Below are 7,135 nucleotides of genomic sequence, written 5' to 3'. Positions count from 1 at the left end.
GCAGCATGAGGCTGATGAGAGGGTCAGTCCAGTTTCTAAGAGAAATGCTTAGAGTATCTGTAAATGTCTTATAAGCTTATGGCAATGCTTTCTGACCAACCCCATGTCAGAATGTTACAATCAAGGTGACACGTGGGTGTTTCCACTGGAGTGTGTGGGGACTTTTCCCTCTGCCTCTGTTTTCTCCCAGCTGGATCCTCTCTGCCTGTGAATCTGGAGTCCCTGACAGGAATCCTGCTGGGAAATCTTTACGGCATGATGAAGCCAACAGGGATTCCAGGGTGTAGAAGGGGTGGAGAGACCGGTCTTCTCTGTGTCTATTATCTAATGAACACATTTCTATACTAGGAGTGGTGGAGGACCTGGCCTCTTTCACGAGAATCATTCAGGTGACGCAGTTCCGTCAGAATGACTGTCTCTGGGGACGGTACACCAACTTTCCCAGTGTGGTCAAGACCTTGTATTTCTGTAGGTAAGCATTACCTTAATATTTAACTCAGGTTCTCTCAGTTGAATATTTAACCTAACTGTAATGTGTTGCCTTTGCTAGAAGAACAGCTGGTCTTTGGCCTCCTCAGAATCTGTCTTTAAATGAAATGAACTTGAGAGCAAATACATGAAGAATTTCAGCCACTGACAGGTGGCTTAGGTCCCCATTAGTAGGGTGTTTTTCTTTCCTTGTGTCCAGAATTACTCAGAATTATCTGAATAACTATTCCTCACTTCACCACTATTTCCAAAGTGCTTAACAGACATGCTCAGTCAGTTTGGAAATCCCCATTGTCCTGTGCCAACCTCTCTCCAATGTTCCAATTTTCCAAACTACTGATCAATTTTTCGCTCTCTCTGTAAGACTGCTTGCTTTCTTTATGATTTCATTTTGAACAACCTGCTAGTCAAGGGATCTTTGGGGCATCGACTCAAGATGAGAACGGACACAAGCTCCTTGGAAAGGATTCCCTTTCAGACATTCCAGACTCATTACCTTGCTTGACTAATGTAAGAAACAAGTCAGGAGCCCTTGAGTTGCTCTTTCAAGTTTGTCAAGTTCAACGTTAGAAATACCAGGCTCACCCTGAGTACCAGGTCCTGCTCCTGCCAGGGGCCAGGCTGCGGAGAAGAAAACTGTCAACTCCCACCGGCAAAGGCAGTGAAGGCAGCGAGGCTCTCTTCCCTCCAAAGGACTCTAAGAGTAAATTATTTAAACTCCTTCTCACCTTTGTTTAAGATCTGCCTCTTCTCACACTTGGGAATTACAAACAGACATTGTGTTGGCTGAGGTTGCAAAGTACATTAGGTCTTATTCTAGAAAGGAAATGAAGTGACGAAGCTGGTGTTTTAAAAAGTGTCACTTATAGAAGTAAACATTTTCTACAGCAAGAGGTTATTCCCTAAGACTAAAACCGCTCTAAAATGTCCCCGCCCCCTTGTTTTTTTCAGTGAATAGAATATTTTCATCTTCGGAGATGTTTCTTCCAATGTACTTTATGGGGACATCCACAGTATTATCTAACTCCCTGGATGTTTCTCTTCATTGTTTCATCATAGAAATTGCTAGTAGGCATTGGACTTGAATGTCCTAGGAAGAAGGAAGGACTCGTCGACTGATCATTATGGGTGTAGACCTCAGAAGGCTAGCTATGCAGGAATGTTTTCTGTTTCCAGAGCATTGGTCTTCAGACGTAGTGAAAGCACCAGGATTTAAGACTACAAAACCCGTAATTGTTTGTAACCTCCTCATACTAGGCTCAATAGAAAGAATGCATTTTCCCTCTTTATATCACAAGAGAAAACTAAGACTCTATTTGCTTCCCCCTTCCTCCTTTCCAAAGTGAAAAAGAGAGTTTTTCTTTTCTTCCTTTGGCTGCTTTGGGTCTTCATTGCTGCAGGCAGGCTTTCTCTAGTTGCAGCGAGCGGGGGCTACTCTTTGTTGGGGTGCATGGCTTCTCATTGCCGTGGTTTCTCTTGTTGCAGAGCACGGGCTCTAGGCACGCAGGCTTCAGTAGTTGTGGCTCACGGGCTATAGAGCGCAGGCTCAGTAGTTGTGGTGCACGGGCTTAGTTGCTCCGCGGCATGTGGGATCTTCCTGGACCAGGGATCGACCCTGTGTCCCCTGCATTGGCAGGTGGATTCTTAACCACTGTGCCACCAGGGAAGTCCAAGGAGAGTTTTTCTATGGAAGAATCTCTTTATTGAGGTCTCTATAGAAGCTCCCTCGTGACACTGATTTACCTATCGAGTAATTTGGAAAGAGGACATTAGCATCTACTTCTCCCTGAAGGCAGACTAGAAGTGTGAAGCAGAAGAATGGCATTTTTTTCATCTGTTCTAGTGAAAACATTTGATGAACAGCAACAGTTCAATCAGCTACATGGCAGACTTTGACTTTTGGTGGGTTTTTTTTTTTTTTTTTTGCCGTACGCGGGCCTCTTACTGTTGTGGCCTCTCCTGTTGCGGAGCACAGGCTCCGGACGCGCAGGCTCAATGGCCATGGCTCACGGGCCCAGCCGCCCCGCGGCATGTGGGATCTTCCCGGACCGGGGCACGAACCCGTGTCCCCTGCATCGTCAGGCGGACTCTCAACCACTGCGCCACCAGGGAAGCCCCCCTGTGGTTTTCTGATGATGCCTCCCTGGGCCAGCAGGAAGCCCAGACAGGGAAGAGCACACTATTTCCTCTCTCTGCTTCAGGGGAAATGAGTGACTTGCAGAGGAATTTAAGACCTATTCTGTAAACTTAGTAAATGCGTTAGGACCAGAGAGAGTTTTCAGCCTGGGCCACTAGTTTCTATTTGCAAAAGGAGTTAATCTGATCTTAGTTTAGTAGCTGAAAGTTAAACAGCCTATTGAACAAACCCCAGGTGGATTTCGGTACCCTTTGGTAACAGTGGCATACGAGAATGAACACATTCAGACAGTAGGATTTTCCATATGTCATTTATTTAAACCAAAATCAGTTTATATTTTCAAGGGTGTGGATTTCAAAGATACAAAAAGAAATTCAAACCATTTTGTTCAATATCTATAAAAAATGAAATTACATTTTGCTGTGGGTGGGGCGGGAGTGGACCCTGTAACATGGGAAATTGCTTCACTGAAATTCAAATTTCTGTGTGCAAAAACTAACTCATTTTGTTTTAGGATTGGCTGAAATGTTTAAGGAGCCCCGATAAAATATAAGAATTAATTTGCTACAAGTCAAGAAGTATACTCACAGTTCGCACTACGTGAACGGTCAGTGCATGAGCCAAAGTAATGAGATCTTTGCAACCTCGCCTGTGTCCGGCCACTTGATCATTGCTCTTTGGAAGCACTTTCAAAAGTACATTGTGGGGCTTCCCTGGTGGCGCAGTGGTTGAGAGTCTGCCTGCCGTTGCTGGGGACACGGGTTCGTGCCCCGGTCTGGGAAGATCCCACATGCCGCGGAGCGGCTGGGTCCGTGAGCCATGGCCGCTGAGCCTGCACGTCCGGAGCGTGTGCTCCGCAAAGGGAGAGGCCATGACAGTGAGAGGCCCGCGTACCGCAAAAAAAAAAAAAAAGTACATTGTGTTATTTTGGTGATTGGCACAGGTCTTGCTTATGTATAAAAATCGGACAAAGTGGCTTATCTGCTTAACAGTTTCCAAGTTTGTTGCATATAGATGTATGGCTTTGCCCAAGAACTTGGTGGGAGGAAGTATTGTGGACACAGGTCTCAGGGTTGTGGCGTTTTCAGATCAGTGTAAGTCCACTGTATAAAGTGTTTTAATTTACTTTTTTGTTGTTTTTGGTGAGTCTGTATTTTTGTGTATAAAGTAAGGCTTACAAATATGACCTAGATGAAAACCAGGGGAAATTGACAGTGGCAATTACCAATTCTAAATGTGAGAAGAATGATAAAGACCTCACTGAAGACAAAGCTGAACGCAGGCTTGGATTTTGGACTCAAATCTGTCACTTAATAATTGTGCCATGCTGGGCGAGTGACCGAACCTCAGGGAGCAGTTTTTCAGTACTGTGAGGATGAAATGAAAACCACAATGCATTATTCTGATTTTCCCTACCCCAGAGAACTGTGTAGGAAACAAAAGTGATGAAATGTTTTGAAAGAAATCCACGTGGGTAAAAATCTATACAGATTTGAACATGTTTGAGAAGCTAATAACATCTTTCATAAAACATACAGCTCCTGACCTGAAACTTTCAGATGCGTGTAATCATCACAGTAAAAGGACTTTTAGTTTTTGGTACTTAAAGCCCTTCCATAGGGTGCAAGGTCTACCCACCAGCTCACCTGGACTAGTACGTGTGTTGTTACAATGAAAGTCACAATGATATGCTTCTTAACTGCTTAATTATTCACCCCCCCCCCAAAGGCAATTACTTATCTTTTAGAAGAAGTAGGACTCTGTAGTGAAAACACACAGACCTGAAAGCAGTGCATTAAGTATTTTATTAATTTCTTTATACATTATGGGAAACATTCATCTATTTACAATTTTTTTTTTGTCCACACACAGTCTAGGTAGATAAGCCTATGAAATTCCAATTCATAAAGCCATAAAAATGTTCCCCACCCCTCCATCTGAAGGCTTTCAAATGAATCTTTTTTTTTCCAAACCAAAATAATTTTTAAAAATTACATTTGGGAATTCAGATATGCTAGTGATTTACATTCCAGTTATTTAAAATATGCATCTAGACAGGTTTTAAAAAAGAAATGGTAAATTCACAAGGATAAGGCTTAAATTAAAGTGGGAATGCACAGTAAAACATTAAGGAAACATCTATAAATAACAGAAATATAGTACAAATAAATTAGTTCTATTTACCATTTCAAATATTAAAAATCTTTAATCCATTTCTTCATCTCTCTTTACAAAAAGGTTATGTGAGTTGTATGGAAACATCTGCAAAAAATATAATAAATACTTAATTTCTTTTAACGTTTTTTGATGTGGGAGACAAACTTCTTTTGTAATCCCCCCTCCCCAAGAAAATGCCCAAACACCTTTATACCAAAGTTAAACAAAATAAGTAATTTTTCAGGGTACATACATTTTCCAATATGAACTAAAAAACATTTCTACAAATTACATCAGAAGAACAATGTAACAAAGGTTATGGTCATGGATGTCAGCTTAAGGGGGCAAGTGATTAACAGGCAGCTTTATGTGGGATCATGTCTTAACATCAATAATTAGCCTTCTATAAAGTGTTTGTACAATTGGTGTTTTCAAGGAAGGCAAAGGTCATGGTGCCTGGAGGCCTTCGGCTAAAAGATTTAAAATTCTTACCAAAAATAGCTTATGAATATACAAATACCGTTCACATAGACAAGATAAATAGGCCATCTCTTGTCTCTCTTTAAAATATCCTGGGCTAAACCAGTTTGCAAAGAAAATATTGTAGGATGATCTTGAATCGTATTAGAAATCTATTTCTTAATCCAAATCTTATCTCCACCTCAGGGTGCAGAGCTGTGGATGGGGACATCTGGTCTTCAAATGGGTGTGGCTTCCTTCACGTTAATCTGAGTTCCGAGTCACTGTCAGGGTTGAATGAGACCATAGGCTACCCAAGGTGGCAGTTGGCCTTACTTGATGCAAACTTTGTGTGACCTTCCTTGGCTGCTACAGAGTAAAGAAAAGGTGTATTCTTTTTAAAACCAGCAATACTTGAAGCTCAAATTCTCTGTCTGCTCCAATTTTATAAAGCACTCAAAGGTGCTTTGTTCACCCTAGTTAAAAGTTGGTTGGTTGGTTTTTAAATGTTAGTAGCCCTTGTCTTGTAAACCACAGCAGTAAACATTTGTGCCCTGTTTATAAAGATAGCTCAAAGCATCAATGGCTCTGAGAGGTAGCGAATTCTCTAGTGGTTTTAGAATATGTCCGTGAAAATAGTTGTTGCCAGAACCCATCACCTCTCTTAATTGCTTAAATAAAATTAAATTAGCACCTGGCTATGAGAGTTTTGTTTTTGTTTTTTTTTTAAAAAAAAAGCATCTCTGGTGCAAGAGTATTTGATGTATGTTTTTAAAAGTCTTTCATTTTTCAATGGTAATTTCTAACGCTTTAGGGAGCTGGATAAAACGCCAGTGATCATTTAAGATCACCTCATTCTAAGTGCTTAAACTGCTACGAGTAAGGGCATTTAAAGATAACTTGAGCTGGATACAAAAGTCATACTGGCCATCCATCAGGACTAAAAACGGAAATCAACATTCTCTGCCAAAAGCCTGGGTTTCTTTCAGTGTTTAGGAATCATGACACTGTCCCCCTCCATGTGGCCTCTGAACCTCGCAGGTCAAATTTCTTCTCTCTCTACCTGGGACCTCAAGACAAGTGGCCGCTCTTTGGAACGAGGCAGCATGTCTACTGGGACAGAAAGCTTATTTTAACGGTTTGACACAGGACAAAATCCTTATTCGGGGGTGTGTTAGGACCGTGGAGCAGTGAGAAAAGACTGATGAAGACAGACGTCTGCCGTGTGAACTACTGGGTTAAAAGAGACGGATGTGTAGCATTCCAAGGGGATGCTAGGAAAATCCCAACTTTTCGCAGAAAGCAGCCCGGCTGCCATGTACAGCACTCCGTAAGCAGAGATGTACTTAGCTCTGTGTAATTAGGTAGGCCCCCAGGATGGACACTAACAAATTAATAGAACCAACACTTTCCCCTAAAGACCCCACCACCACCATCACAATAATATAATATACATAGCACAAGAAAAGCTGATAAAACACTTCAGGTGTAACTTTTCTTAAGAATAGGACAAAAAAAAAATCCCTTATGTAGTCTTTTAAACTAGCAGTGCTTCCTTTGTCTTGCCTTGCCTATCTTCATTTTATTGCCTTTCAGAATAGATGGATATCCCTGAAAGATCGGATTGACAATCTTCTGCTGATTGAGACATCTGAAGCAGTGACTTGATGACACAAGAGTGAGGCAGTTTTGCAGCTGTGAGCGACGCAGGTACCCCCGGCACCCGCAGGGTTTGCTTCTCTTTCCCCCACTCCGCATCCTGGTCCCCCGCCCCCCAGCCCCTCTGCGTCCCCTCTCGGTGTGTCACTTCCCGACTCCGGTGACAGGGTGTGTGATTTCTGAGGTTGGAAATCAAGTGTTCCATCTGCTTGCCCAAATAGGAAGCGTGTCGGG

Source organism: Delphinapterus leucas, chromosome 14, assembly GCF_059928025.1.
Source record: "Delphinapterus leucas isolate spDelLeu-1000000601 "Yukka" chromosome 14, BTC_Dleu_Yukka2, whole genome shotgun sequence".
NCBI classification, from domain to species: domain Eukaryota; kingdom Metazoa; phylum Chordata; class Mammalia; order Artiodactyla; family Monodontidae; genus Delphinapterus; species Delphinapterus leucas.
The sequence above is the reverse complement of the archived record's forward strand: the minus strand, read 5'-3'. Positions refer to the sequence as shown.